Source organism: Ovis aries, chromosome 25 (genome assembly GCF_016772045.2).
Source record: "Ovis aries strain OAR_USU_Benz2616 breed Rambouillet chromosome 25, ARS-UI_Ramb_v3.0, whole genome shotgun sequence".
Lineage (NCBI taxonomy): Eukaryota > Metazoa > Chordata > Mammalia > Artiodactyla > Bovidae > Ovis > Ovis aries.
The window spans coordinates 40428329-40442958 of NC_056078.1; the positions used below are offsets into that span (position 1 = coordinate 40428329).

Sequence of the window (14630 nt, forward strand, 5' to 3'; positions counted from 1 at the left end):
AGTCTAGTGGTTAGGATTCTGGGCTTTTACTACCACAGTCCCAGGTTTGATCCCTGGTTGGAGATTTTGGAAGCCATGCAGCATGGCCAAAAAAAGAAAAAGTTATAGTCGGTGATACTTCTGTGCTGTCATTACAGGATTTCTTAGACTCTCATTCTATCAAGGTAAGTGCTTTAAAATTAAGCCTCAAAAATACTAAAAACAAAACCCAAAAAGTCAACCCTGCTTTTGTTAACAAAAATATAAGAAATGAGTGAGGGCTGTCTATCAGTAGAGAACAAAATGAGTTAGCAACTGTCTTAAGGACAATAAATCTTGACTCGGAAAGAAACATCAAGTAAAGAATTATGTGCACAACTTACTTTTATGAGATTTTAAGCTTTTAGGGGAAGGAATGTGCTGGGCATTATAGTACATTTATTTATTCAGTAAATATTGAACACATACTCGTATGCCTGGCAGCAGGCTAGATCCTAAGGATATGATGGAGTAAGAAAAAGACAGTTCTTGTCCTCTAGAACTTTCTATCTAGCACAGGGTTAGGTACCCCAAAATGTGTGGTAGATAAACTAGTGTGTCTATGCACACTGGAGGTACCACACTACACCTATATATTTAGATAACCATGTCGAGCACGTACATATAGTTAATATAGTATGGCTGTTAATAACACAGCATTCCTGATCCAAAATTATTATCTCCCCAGTTATCTCAGCTTGAATCTTTATCATGACACCTTGTCTTTCTTTGAATGGTCATTCACAAGTTAACCATACTCAGCTCCAGATGCTAGGATTTCTGGACTACTAGTGCCAACAAAATTCTTGAGTAGAATCAGTGTTTAGGAGTGGTAAGTAGAACTGGATATGGTTTATACATGTACATATTAACAATATATATAAATATATATATATGTATGCAGATACAAGTATATACATATATATATGTATGCAAGCACCTAGTACATTTTATTTTTAACCAGGCAAAAACAAAAGCAACTATATACATATATATATATACTAATATATATTCCGGGAGTTGGTGATGGACAGGGAGGCCTGGCGTGAGTTGGACACGACTGAGCGACTGAACTGAACTGAACTTGTGTATATCTGGTCAAAAAATAAAGTGTAATTGGTTATAAACCCACTGCTCTCAGGACAGAGAAAGGCAGCAAGGTGAATCGCTACAGGATAGGGAAGGACAGATTGACGGTGGGCTGAGTGGAGCTGGGGTGGGGAGGCCCCAGGTCTAGGTGTTGGGTGGGAGGACCTCAGGCCCTCTAGGTAGTACCTGCTAGCTGGAGAACCGTGAGCAATCAACAGGGGGTAGTCCAGGAGAACAGCAGGCAGCTGTTCAACTTGAGGCAATGCGGGGAAGGAGGCCTGACAGATGGATAGAACATGGACAGGGAAATTCTAGAAAATAAAGCTGAAGGCAAACAAGTGTTACCACTAGGGGTATCAATCGGTACACAACAGAGTCTGTGTTGTAGGGCTGGGGCAGACTCCAGAGAGCAGAGTCCAGACCACAGGCAGAGAAAACCGAGTTCCACACAGGTTAAAAGGCCCGGGCTTCAGGAGCGAGAAAAGGGCTGTGAGTCAGTGCTTAGACGGGGGCCAAGGTTGGACATCTTGGTGTAAGTAGCAGAAGCAGCAGGTGGCTGAGTCCTGGGCTTGGGACTGGAGCTTTGAGAAGAGTCTTCCTGCCAGGAGAGGATTGTGGTCTACGGTAAAGGGTGTGCTGACAGTAGGGAGAGGTCAGTTGAGACCGTGGACTAGGCAGGACCGAGTGGTGACTACTTTGTAGCAAGAGCTTCACTGAACCATCTTTTAATCATAGGAAACAAGTCCTTTGAAAAAAAGAGAAATGAAAATAGAAGTGGGAAAAATCAAGTTATATACAAGTAAAAATAAAATGGGAAGTAAAATATTATACCAATACAAAGGAAAACACAAATTCAGATTTTTAAACTTTATTTTGTGCACTCAATTATATATATATATATATATAACTATCTTTTTTCTTAAACACAGTTTCTGTTTTGGCTTGGTCCTTCTTAACCATGACGTTAACCAGGGTATTATTAACCAATAAAATGATGTAGTAGGGTCTATGCCGAATAATGTAGCTGTTTCCTCTACTCTTCATAGCACTCTTATCCATTTAATATTGGGTTTGAAAACAACTAAAGCATCACTCTGCCAAGGACATCCCTTCACTAGTCCCTCCTTACTGAATTCTAATTTATTTCCATATCCATGATGACTTAGGACTGCCTTTATAGCAGGGAAGTGACTTTGGATGGATTAACTTGGATTAGTCTGTCGCTCAGTCGTGTCTGACTCTTTGCGACCCCATGAACTGTAGCCTACCAGGCTCCTCCATCCATGGGATTTTCCAGGCAAGAATACTGGAGTGGGTTGCCATTTCCTTCTCCAAGAGATCTTTCCGATCCAGGGATTGAACCCAGGTCTCCCGCATTGTAGGCAGACGCTGTCCCGTCTGAGCCACCAGGGAAGACCTAATTCAACTAACACCTTCCCTGAAAGCAGACATGTCCATTTCACTGAATATGGTATAACCCATAGCTTCCCTGACTCGCCCTCACCTTTTCAACATAGTCTAAGCCACCCTCTAAAACTGGATACCAGGATTCCCTGGCAGCCCAGTGGTTAGGGCTCCGCACTGCAAGGGGCCTAGATTCCATCTGTGGTCAGGGAACTAGGATCCTGCAAACTGTACAGTGCGGCTAAAAGAAAAGAGAAGATTAAATAAATAAACAAACTGGATTTTGATGACAAGGTTCAGAAATGCTTAAAGGAAATTCCGTCTTTTATCTCATTCATTTAACAAATATTGAGCACTAGTTATGCACTAGACTCTGCAGAAACAGTTGAGAACAAGATGGACAAGGTTTCTGCTCTCATGGAGTTTATATTCTAGTAGGTCAGAGAGACTCAGACCATGAACAAATAACTAAATGAAGTAATTTCATACAGTAAAAAGTGGTATAAAGAAAACGAAATTGGCTGTCTCGGGGTGTTAAGATAGGTGATCAGACCTATCTTGAGGACCTGAGAACTGCAGAAGAGGGGTGATTTTGCATTCCAAACTAATGCTGTGTGATTTGGGCATGCAACTACCACTCTTGAGGCTTATACCTCAAACAGACCATGCAGAGGAAAAAGATCCATTTCCAAAGCATTCTGTTAACCTACTTAGAGGAAAACTATCACAGTAGAGAATGTTGAATTTGCACCTTGAGGTGTTGCCTTTGAGTTTGGGGGCCAGACCATACGTGTTCAGTTGTCTCTTTGGGCTTCCTGGCTGCTCTTGTTCATTTAAGTGGGCAGGAAAACCGGAGAAACAGGCTGGCATGCATACACATGCCAGGAACCAAAGAAAACACCATGCCCTGCTCAGTTGTCAGTACCTAGGTTGCCTGCTGTGATAAAGCTAAGGATTTCAGCCTGGGCACTCAGGTGGGCTCTGTCCAAGGAAAGCAAAAGGATATTAAGTAAAATTCTTGAAAATTTGAAAAGGAGATCCTTTTCTCAAGAAGCAAAGCTATGACGACCTAAAATTTGATGCTTCAGTTTTGCTGTAATTTCTACAGTGGCATATAACACAACCTAGGCAACATGGATTTGTTCATTTTGAAATACTAAATTTCTAACCTGAGGTTGTCTATTTTATAGACTGATTCATATATCTGAAAATTGAACTAGGCTCTAGAGAGTACACACTCAGCATAGTTTTTATCTGCCGTGACACATTGCTCAGCTTACATCTATGAGTTCTTTAGCTAATCAGTCTGAATCTCCTCAAGCAAAAGGTCCACCCTATCCCTTGACATCAAAGCGGTGTCCTACGTCGTAAACTTGAAAAAGTGACAAATTTTAGGTGATCCAGGGAAACTCATGTATCAAACATTCATCCTGCATAGCAAGATCCATGACTCTCAAACCTGAGACAGGTATAGAGTTCAGGAAAAAAAATTACAGAATAAGTAGAATTGAAAAAATAATTTGGAATTACAGAACGTATCTGAGGCATTAAGGGCAGAGGTGGATAAAAGCGACCGGCGGGGAAGGGAATGAAAGATGGACCAAAAAAAAAAAAAAAACTTTAAACAAGAATGGAAGGGATTTTAGTCATTTAAACAAGAATACAAGGGAATAGTCTGGAATCTAAATATCTCTTAAGGGAGAATGTGTGTGAAAACAAATATCGGGGCTTGGCACATTCTTTTCCTTGTCTCTTTTTTTGTTTATAAAGGTAACTTAAAAAAAAAAAAGGTATCTTTTGTAAAGAGATAATTTAATGCCATGCATTCGTTGAAAGACTTACCCAAGAGATCAAGGTCACATTTGGTTTTTAAAAAGAGACCAAGACTCTTCACATACAGGACACTGAATACTTGAAATGGCATTTTCCAAAGAATGGGGAGAAAAAAGGAGTGGCAACTATTTATGCTCTCCAAATGGAGGGAATCAGACTCGGAGGGTATCTGAGGTCACTAGAGTGAGCGACAGCAGAGACGGGAACAATATTTATAGTCCGCTGACTTCAGTTCTTTTGGGTTAACACCGCTGCTCAACTTATGCCTTTGGTATTCACGGGCTCCATCATAGGGCTCCCAGGCGGGCCAGGCCTCACAGCTCCTGGATCGACGCGAAAATGCTTCTTTCCCTTCAACTCCCCCCTACCTGCGCCTCTGTACGCTGGCAAAGAGCCCAGAAAGAGAGGCCGGGGAGCTATAGTAAATAATAGTTGGACTGTGGCTTTGTACGTTTCTTTGTCGCAACGACTACCACCACGGTCGGGCAGTTCTCCGCCATGGCGTGTGAATTGTCAGCGATCAGGCTTACTCCGCAAGCGCTAACCTGCCCTCACGTGTCACGAGTTTTTGTTAGAGCTTTAGAGTTTGTCCGGGGAGGGGGCCACACAAGGAACCCCGGAGCACTGGCAGTGCGGGGGGCCGGGCCCGCGCGCAGCTCGCAGCGGCGGGATCTGCGCCGCTGCCCCGCACTCAGTACTGTGCGGCGCGCGCACGGCGTCTCCTCCACCCGGCTTCCGGAGACTGGCCGGCCCCGCCGAGGCGGCGATGCGGCGTCTCGGTGAGGAGGGGCCGGCAGGGCCGCGCGGAGGAGAGGCCCCCCTCCCTACGGCAGCCCGGCGCCCCCTTGCCGGCGGCCAGCCCTCCTCCCCGGCAGCAGGGCGCCTAGCCCCAGAGACCCTTCGGGCCCTTCCGCCGCGCGCTCGGCTCTTTTCGCGTGCCCGGCCGGGCGGAGCGGGCGCCCTCCCAGCGCGCGAGCGTTGCGCCGAGTCTCGCGGAGGCCCGCCCCTCCCCCCACACCCCGCGCCCGCGCCGCCCCCACCCCTCCCTCCCGCGCGAGTGTCCGCAGCGGCGGCGGCGGCGGCGGCGGCTGCCGAGATTGGAATCCGCCTGCTGGCGCTCGGCGAAGGAGGAGCGAGGAGGGAGGAGGGCGAGGAGGGCGAGGAGGGCGGGGAGGGCGGGCAGGAAGGCTCGGACTCCGGCGTGTCCGTCCGCGCGAGACGAGGATCGTACGGCTGCGCGAGGGGCGACCGGGCTGGGGCCGCTGCACGCCCCGGGCGGAGGCCGAGCCGGGCCCCCTGCCTCGCCCCCGCGCCCCGCCGCGCCCACCGCGCTCCGCGCCGAGAGCTGGAGGATGAGTTCCCCAGGGTTCGGGTGAGTTGGCTGGCCCGGAGAGTGCGTGTGCGCGTCGGCGGAGGCCGGCTGCGCCCGGGAGGCCGGCGCGGGCCGCAGGCGAAGTTTCGGGGGGAGCCAGGCGCGCGCGGGAGGCCCGAGCTGGGGGCCGCCAGGCCCGGCGGCCCCGTGGGGGTCTCTGCCGCCCAGGCTGTGACAGGCCGCGGCAGACTGGGCCCTGCCGCCCCGGGCCCAGCCCTGCGGGAGACCCGGGCCCCCGGCAGCCCCCTGCGACGTCCCCGCCTCCGGGCCCCTCTTTGTTCCCCACCCCCGAGTTTCGGGCCGAGTTTGGGGAGGCGGTGTGGGCGAAAGCCGCCACCAAGGACGATTCTTGAATCCTTAAATGGGAAAGGCGCTCACCTCCCTCGCCCGGGAGCGGCGAGGGTGATAGTCACGATTTGTCTGTTACGTTTCTAAAAGGAAAAAAGGAAAACGAATGTCTGTTTCATGGGGCGGTCGAGCCTGGAGGAACTGCCAACCCTCCTGCAAAACTTGCCCGCGGGAAGGTGCCAGGGTTCTCGGAGGTTCACCTGTTGTCCTGCGCCGCTTCCGCTGCCATGTCTGTTGTGATTCTGCACTTCAGCTTCTGAAAACTTTATGCTGGATTGACTGGAACCCTTTTTTTCTCTTTCCAGACTCCTAGTGGAAAGGTTGGCAAGAAAAAAATAACTTGCGTCAGGGAAGAAAAATAATGTGCTGTGTGTTAGGGTCTGACGTTTTGTGAGTTGTGCTTTTTCAGGCTTTTTTTAATTTGGTCAAAGTGCTGCGAGTTTTCTCTTTCAAACGGTTAGCAAACCGTTCTGAGGACATAGTACGAACTTGGCACGTTCACCTGTGTTACGTCATTTAATCCTTAGGATAATCCTGGTTATTGTATTCCTCGTTTTTTAGGAGAGGAAATCGAGACGCCGAGAGGTTGAATAACTTGATTAAGTGAGCTGAGATTTGAACCCAAGATTTTCTCTGTTACTCGGAATCTGTTAGAGTGAGGCACGCGAAGAGTTAAACAGCAACAATTACAAAAAGCCTTTCTCTGCAAACACTCAAGTTTAGGAGCGCTTTTCAGTTCACTCATACTTGAAATGATCGCTATTTTGTTGCTTGAGTTGAAAACAACTCCTTTACTGTATTTATTTCAAAAGAGCAGTTCAAGTCGGAATTAAAGTAGACTGTATTAATGCCTATCAATTTTCAGTTGTTGAAATAGTTTGTGAACTAGAATTTAAATATTTAAAATTAAAGCTAAACTAGGGCAGTTCTGAGCTAGAAATGGGATGAAGTTTTACAAAAGGCCAATTGAAATTTAGAATGCCCTTTTAATAGAACCTGTATGGCGCTTCTGTTTTGGGTCCCCCCAGCCCCCCACACCCGCCCCCCTGCGCATTCTCTGTAGAACTCATTTGAAACTTTTTCTACTCGCTTCACTTCACATCCTTTCTTGAGAACATTGAGGTTTCCAGTGGGAGCTCCTTCCAGAATTTACTGGATTCCTTTTATCATCATCTTCTCTTCCTTCCATCTTAGTGGAAGAATATGTTTTGTCCTTCTTCCTAGTTAATACCTTATTTTAGCTTTTTCTTTTCTTTCCTGCTTAATGGAGTTTGTTACTCTCTTAAAGTACTTGTTTACCTTTTAATTCACTACTCCCTCCACCTGTCTTGTGGCTGCTTTACCTTTTCAAATCATGTTAACAACAATAACAAAAATTGTCCTTATAGAAGTAACACATGTTCGTTAAACATAGAGCAAAACTGAAGTGAAATTAAAATTCATTCCATAAAATTAACTCAGGACATTACCAAGAGTAATTTACTTTTCCTGCCTTTACTTCCCGACCATCCATTCATTTCTTAACCCTTGTTATCTGAATTTCACCTTCGAAAAGGTCACCTATAATCTAATAAACACTTTTGGGCCTCCTTTCTAAGTCAACTTGAACTTTTTGTAGCTTTTAGCGTCAACCCATCATTCTTGGAATGCCTTTCCTTGTCTATCCTTCATCTGCCCATTTTATTCAACAAATACTATATTTTAACATAACAGGGGAGACAGCAGAAGGCAAAGACAGACAGGGTGCCTTTCCCTCATGGAGCTTAGAGTCTACTGAAGCAGACATGAATTCTGTAATTATATATAATTGTATAATTAAAGTGCAGAGTATTTGTAAGAGCTTAAAATGAGGACCTGACCTAGTGATGGTTTATGTTGGAGGAATCTTAGAAGGCCTTCTTGAAATTGTTGCTTTGGAACCCTGTGAACAATTCTGAAGGACGAATATGAATTTCCCAGATGAGACTAGGGCTTCTCTGATGTTATACTGACTTTGTTTTTCTTTGCCCCCTTCCCACTTTCTGGTCTTCCTTCTTCTGATTAATCTAAGTGTTCTCCAAGTTCCACTTTTCAGATCATTTTTCATATTTCTCTGGTCTTTTGACATTATTGTTTCAGACCCTTCTGTCTGAATAATTCTCAAGTCTCTATTCTTTATTTCTTTCCTGCCCTTGAATCCTGGTTTTTCCAGTTGTTCTACGAATATCTCTACCTGATTATTCAGGCAGTGTTCTAAGCAAACTTGTTTCCTGGTGTTCCTTATTTCTGTCGATGTTATCCCAAAGGCAGACCTTTCCCCATCCCATCCCGTGTTGTCTGTAGTCAGCATCTGTTGGTTCTCCTTCCATGGTGTTGTCGCTTTTCTCTCTGTTCATGCCAGCTCTGGTTCAGTTCTTAATACACGTTGGTATCAAGGTTATAATAGATTTATAAAATGAGTTGGACCACTTTTGTCCTTTTTCTCTTTTCAGAAACAGTTTAGACTGAGATTATCTTTTATTTGAGAGTTTGGCAGAACTCACCTATAAGAGCATTCAAGCTCAGATTTTTTTTTTTTTTTTCCTGGAGAGGAATTTGAGTACCATTTCAACTTATCACATAGCAGTTGATCTTTGTAGGTTTTCTATTTCTTGTGTCAATTTTAGTGTTTAACATTTTTCCAGAAATATATTTATATTAAGTTTTCAAATACAGTGTTGTTTGGTTTTCACAAAGTTCATTTTTCTGTAAATTGTTTAATTTGCTATACTCATGTGCAATATTCTGTCCTATGTATATCTTTGTATATTTCATGATTTTCCCTCTTCAGTCTTTTTTTCCCTGCTAACTGAAGCAGATTCTCATCCCACCTGGACTACTGTTATGACTTTATTGCCTTTTCTTCCTTATCCGGGTTATCTTAGGCATCACTGCCTAAATTAATCTTGAGTCCTTTTCATTTCCCCCACTCAGAAGTTTCCAGTGTCTTCTGTTAAATGAAATTGTTTTCTTGGGATTCGCCTCAGATTTGCCAGATGGTTATAAGGGAATGGCAACCCACTCCAGTACTCTTGCCTGGAAAATTCCATGGACCGAGGAGCCTGGTAGGCTATAGTCCACGGGGCTGCAAAGAGTCGGATGCAACTGAGCAACTTCACGTCACGTATCTTTCACTATTTTCGCTTCCTGCCCGTGTTGTTTCCCTGCTGCTTCTGCTGTTGCTTACAACTGTTCCATCTCCTTGTCATATGTACAAGTCCTGCCTATTCTTCAAGCCCCATTTCGGATTCCAACTCTTTTTGAAGCCTTCTCCATTTTCTTCTTCTGGATGGAACTCTTTGTGAAGGAAAGGGTTTTCTAAAGGTATGAAGTCTTTTAATCTAGTATTTTCTTCTTGCATTTACTCACTTGTCTCTTTTTCTTGTAGTTTTATTGAGATATAATTGACATACAACACTCTCTAAGTTTAGGGTGTACAGCATAACAATTTGACTTCCATACATCCTGAAACGATTATCATTGTAAGTTTGGTGAACATCCATTGTCTCATATAGATTCAAAATTAAAGAATGGAAAAAAGTTTTATTCCTGTGATGAAAACTCTTCAGATTTACTCCTGTCAGCTTTCGTATATAACATACAGCAGTGTTGATTGTATTTATCAGGTTGTTGTACATTACATCCCTAGTACTTAGTTGTCTTACAACTGAAAGGTTGTGGCTCTTGCCACTCATTTGTCTTTTTAAATAAGCAACCTTATTGAAATATAATTTGTGTATAGTTATATATGTACCCATGTTAAGTTTATAATTTTGTGAGTCATTTGATCTTCTACAGCAATTTTTATACAAATACTAGCTCTGCTCCTAAGACTGTAGAATGGGTCTGTAACTGGCTTTGCAAAAGGCCCCTATCTGGCCCAGCAGCAGTTGGACATCAATTATAGTATTATTGATTGGACTTTTGGATCTTAGGAGCAGGGAGCCATGGAAAGAAAGGGAAATGAATTTCCTCTCAGGCTCAATTTTGATCTAGAAAGTGTTTCCTTCTTCCCTCTTCTACTTTTTATTAGTGTTTGTGCTTTTAGAATGCTGTTTTAAAACCTCAAGGTCATTATTGACCAGGTCAGTCCAGCTCTTTAACACAAGATTAAATGCTGAATTGTGTTGAATTGTGTCAACTATAAGATACACCCTCATTTTATAGACCACTTATAAAGAAAATATGCTTCTAATTGATTTTAAGAAGCCATTGATTGCACCTTCATTTCAGAAATGCTAAGATATGGAAAATATATGTGCTTTAGAATTAATGAGTAGGGTTTCTCTCACATCAAAACTCCTATTCCTTTAGCGAATATGTTGGGAAGAAGAATTTAAACCACATTTATGTGGGAATGGTTTATAGCCCTACTGTTACTGTGAATAGAGAGGGTGCTTGCTAAACCTCTTTAGCAAGTAAAATGTTTCATGCAATATAGAGAAATATTTATATGTTTGGATGGGATCTCTTCACAACTGGGTACGCCAGCCTGATCGCAAGGTACTTTGACTGCCCCCAGATTTTCGTCTTCATTTCTTTTGCTCATTTTCTGAACTCACAGGTTTCTAAAGCGCTGATAATTTTCACAAAATGGCACAGATTATATAAGGGGGAATTGTGTTAGAGTTTTGATAGCCAGTTTTGCGGATTATTTTAAAGACAATATCCAGTATTTATATATCATCATTAACAATCATCATATACTTAGTTTTCTAAAAAGTAAATATAAAAATAATTGTAAATATTTGGATAATTTGCTAAATCATAGTTATGTTTGTCAGTTTTATAGCCAACGTTAAAAATTTTTTATTGATGTATAGTTGCTTTACAATGTGTTAATTTCTGCTCTACAGCAGAGTGTAGATTTGGTTATACATATATGTATTCTTTCCCATGATGGTTTATCACAGGATACTAAATATAGGTCCCTGTGTTATACAGTAAGATCTATCCTATATATAATTGTTTGCATCTGCTGATCCCAAACTCCCAATCCTTCCCTCCCTCACACTCCTCCTCCTTGGCAACAGCAAGGCTATTCTCCATGTCTGTGAATCTGTTTCTGTTTTATAGGTAAATTCATTTGTGTCACACTGTAGATTCCACAAGTAAGTGGTATCATATGATATCTGTCTCTGTCTGGTTTCCTTTGCTTAGTATGATGCCCTCCAGGTCCGTCCATGTTGCTGCAGGTGGCGTTGTTTAGCTCCTTCTCAGGGCTGAGTAGTGTTTCGTTGCATATGGGCACCGCGTCTGTCCTTTCATCTGTGCATGGATCTTTAGTTGTTTCCATGTCTTAACTGCTGGGAATAGTGCTGTACAGCCGATACTTTAAAAGGCTGTGAGTTCTAAAAATTGAAAAGAAAGAAACAGAAGGATGTTTTCAAAGACCTCCAGTAATGTGTTTTGAAGAAAGCACTGGAGTATTGTCTTAAGGAGATCATATGATTAGTGGAATCCATCTTTTGGTGGACTCAGTGAGTTCCTAAACCAGGTTCAAAAGGGCAGTTAAATATGGAACTAATGAATTGCTGAATAGATAAAGGAAAGACACTAAATAGATAAAGAAAGATATTCTTGTGTATTTTTTATTGAAAACGGGTGGACACTTATATTACCATATGTAAAATAGATAGCCAGTGGGAATTTGCTGTATGACATGAGGGACTCAGGACACCAGGGCTCTGTAAGAACCTAGAGGGGTGGGATGTGGAGGGAGGTGGGAGGGAGGTTAAGGAGGGAGGGGCCATATGTGTACTTATGGCCGATTTATGTTGATGTTTGGCAGAAACCAACATAGTTCTGTAAAGCAGTTATCTTTCAGTTAAACAGATTTAAAATTAAAAAAATAACTGGTGAGTTTGAGCTATCCTGCCTGATATTATGCATGTTGTTACTCTTCTGTTATATTTGTGGTGAACTTTGTTTTCTTACAGTAAACACTTTTCATACCACTAATAACATCTGAAGCTGTAGGGCTTGGCTGTTGCTCTACCTGTATATAATTGGCTGTTCCTTGAAGGGCTTTCTTCGTGGCTCAGATGGTAAAGCAAGGCAGGAGATCCGGGTTCAGTCCCTGGGTTGATCCCCTGGAGAAGGGAATGGCTTCCCACTCCATTATTCTTGTCTGGAGAATTCTTTGGACAGAGGAGCCTGGCAAGCTATAGTCCATGGGGTCAGACATGACTGAGCCCCTAACACATTCGCTTCACTTATGAAGAGTAGGGGTATGTCAAGTGTGGGGATAAAATAGCCAGATTTACAGTTTGGGAGATAAGTGACATAGTGGATAATCAGTTTGGAGAAAAGAAGACCAAAGACACTGAAACTTGGAGGGAAGCTGTTCCTTCCTTGCTCACACTTAGGATGGTGGCAGGTAATTAGGGTGTAGAATGGATAGGACTTGATAATTAGCTGTGGAGGAGAGGAGGAGTGGGGTTGTCAAGAATAACTTCCAGGTTTCTAGATTGGAAACCTGGCAAGGTAGATGTGTGTTGTTAACTGAGATGAAAAAAGTAAGGGGAGAGCTGGTTTCTGGAGGAAAATAATTTAGTTTTGATCCTCTGAAACACCAGGTAGAATCTTACTTGTAAGTTGCATTTATAGGTCTGGAGTTTGACAGAGGTTTGAGCTGGAGGTAGATAGACATTTGGAATTGAATACCATATAAATTGTATATTCCAGCAATGGGAACTAGGTGGCTCTCTAAAGTGACTTTTGTTTGCAAGTGGCAAAACTAACTCAGATTAGCCTAAAGGGAGGAAAGCTACCCCCAACCACCTCCCAAACCCATTTTTGGGAAAAGACTAGAAATAAATATGACTGGATCTAAGTGTTCAGATAATGTAATTGGGAATCTGTCTTTTCTGCTTACCACTTTTTTTGCCTCGTTTTCAGCAGGTACTTTGATCTGGCAGGGAGGACCACTGGTAGCTTCAGGGTTGTGTGGTCCTTATTGCTGTAGGTTCAAGAGAGGGAAAAAACGCTTCTTGCCCAGGTGCGTGTATTCTGTCTCATGGAGAGATTGCTATTGAGTCTACATAGGATGTGGGGTACCATCACTGCCAGAGTTGGCTTATATGCCCACTGAAGCAGTCAGGGACTGATCGCCTTTTTGAAGCCGTGTGAAATGGGCAAGTGGTTGTTTCCTCAAAGAAAGGTGGCTCTGAGTAGGTTGTTGTTGAGTCACTAAGCTGTGTCTGACTCTGCGACCCACTGGACTGCAGCACGCCAGGCTTCCCTGACCTTCACTATCTCTGGGAGTTTGCTCAGACTCATGTCCGTTGACTTGGTGATGCTATCTGGGTAGGTAAACAAAGGTATTGGAGCTTCATGGCAATAGAAGGAGAAAAAAGTGGAAGCAGTGACAGACTTTATTGTCTTGGGAGCCAAAATCACTGCAGATGGTGACTGGAGTCTTGAAATTAAACAACGCTTTCTCCTTGGAAGGAAGGCTGCTACAAACCTGGACGGCATATTGAAAAGCAGAGACATCACTTTGGTGAAAAGATCTCTATAGTCAAACCTATGGTTTTTTCAGTAGTTGTGTACAGATGGGAGAGTTGGATCATGAAGAAGGCTGAGCACCCAAGAACTGATGCTTTCAAACTATGGTGCTGGAGAAGACTCTTGAGAGTCCCTTGGACTGCGTGGAGATCAAACCAGTCAATCCTGAAGGAAATCAACCCTGAATATTCATTGGAAGGGCTGTTGCTGAAGCTGAAGCTCCAGTACCTTTGGCCACCTGATGGGAAGAGCCACTGGAAAAGACTCTGTTGCTGGGAAAGGTTAAAGACAAAAGGAGAAGAGGGTGGCAGAGGATGAGATGGTTAGATAGCATTACTAACTCAATGGACATGAATTTGAGCAAACTCCGGGAGATGGTGGAGGACAGAGCAGCCTGGCCTGCTGCAGTCCGTGGTGTCTTGAAGAGTCAGACATGATTTAGCAACTGAGTCAACAACAGTATATGATTGTTGTTATATACAACAGCAACAACAATATATAATTTCATGGTTATTTTACAGACCTCATTTCAGGAACTCCCGGTATATAACAGCAGAGAGCCTAGAACAGCCCTGAGAAATAGCAATTTAAGACCTAGATAGAGAAGATAGACACTACATAACTTCACAAATGATTATCTAATTATAGTTACATTAAGATCTACAAAACAGAAGTACAGGTGGCTTACAAGAGTGGTAAGGGAGGTTGGTCTTTTCAGGGTGCAGGTGTTTTGGAAGGCTTTCCTGAGACAGTATCCTGTACAGTGAGACCTTGGACTGGAAAGGAGAGGAGAGTGTTCCTGGAAGTATCACGATTTAGTAGTTTTTAAAGCAAACATTTTTTGCTTTTTTAAAAATTATAAAAGTAGTATACCTGTTGTGGATAATTTGGGAAATTTAAAAAATTTTAAAGAAGCTGCAAAACACTCGAGCTTTGGCTTTTAATTTTTGTAAACTGACATCTATATAGTACTGGTATTACCACTAAGCTAACTGTGCAGTCTTGGATGCTGTATTAACTCTGTATGGTTCTTTGTTTC

The 14630-nt window shown here is 43.2% G+C and overlaps 1 protein-coding gene across 2 annotated transcripts in view; it reads left to right on the forward strand.

The window, feature by feature from the left end:
* The first annotated feature begins 4614 nt into the window (after positions 1-4614).
* The window catches only part of BMPR1A (bone morphogenetic protein receptor type 1A), a 145178-nt gene continuing 135162 nt past the window's right edge, over positions 4615-14630 (forward strand). Inside the window, exon 1 of one of the 2 annotated variants that reach the window (XM_060406335.1) lies at positions 4615-4765. The gene's annotated coding sequence lies outside the window, so the exon portion shown is untranslated. Of the gene's footprint in view, positions 4766-5525; positions 5717-14630 lie in introns of those variants that run through there. The other variant, XM_012104920.5, reaches the window with a different exon arrangement.